The following is a 735-nucleotide window of genomic DNA, read 5'->3' as shown; positions in this document are numbered from 1 at the left end:
TGAGGTGTGATCTGATTTCAGCCTGTCCAGGATGATTTTAAACTCGTATCACTGAATCACTCGCTGCAGTTTGGACTCCGAGCTCCACACCAGCAGCTTTTCTCTGCTCCCAACACCGGAAAATGTTCGCTTTTGTTCATCAGCTGAGAAAAGAGAGCATGAGCAGAAAGTGTTCCCTCCTCCTCCTCATCCCTCCATCCTGCCAGTGAATGGAGGAGGTGAAGCATCTATTCATTGCTCCTGGGAAGGTGATTAGCCACAGTGGTCTGCAGACCCAGCAGCCTGAAGCTGCTGCCAGAGTTCAGTCTACAGAGGCCGCTCTGCAGGTTCAGATGAAGCCCGTCACCAAACACAGATCACAGCTCTGACCGAGTGCCGGGACTGTGCCGTCAGGTGTCCGTGATGTCACAGTCTGGGATTTCCTTTATTCCCATGACCTGTACAGCACAGGGATAGAACCAGCTGTTGGTGCTTACATTTATTTTTATGGTTATTTCTGTTGAAACACATGAAACCATTATGGATTATGTACTGGAGCTGCACTCCCGACGTTCTTACAGGAGCTTTCAGGAATTCCTGTGAACGCTGCAGGTTCACTCTGCTCTGTTGGCCACATTTACATCCTCATTCAAATCGAAGCAACAGCCAGACCTCATGTGCCTGCAGGACACACAAATCACCTGCATTTACATGAAGTCACCAGAGGTCATGTGACTCCTCGTCTTAGAGGCTTGG

Source organism: Pundamilia nyererei, unplaced genomic scaffold, assembly GCF_000239375.1.
Source record: "Pundamilia nyererei isolate P.nyererei 1_Seehausen unplaced genomic scaffold, PunNye1.0 scaffold00379, whole genome shotgun sequence".
NCBI classification, from domain to species: domain Eukaryota; kingdom Metazoa; phylum Chordata; class Actinopteri; order Cichliformes; family Cichlidae; genus Pundamilia; species Pundamilia nyererei.
Note: the sequence above shows the minus strand (reverse complement) of the source record.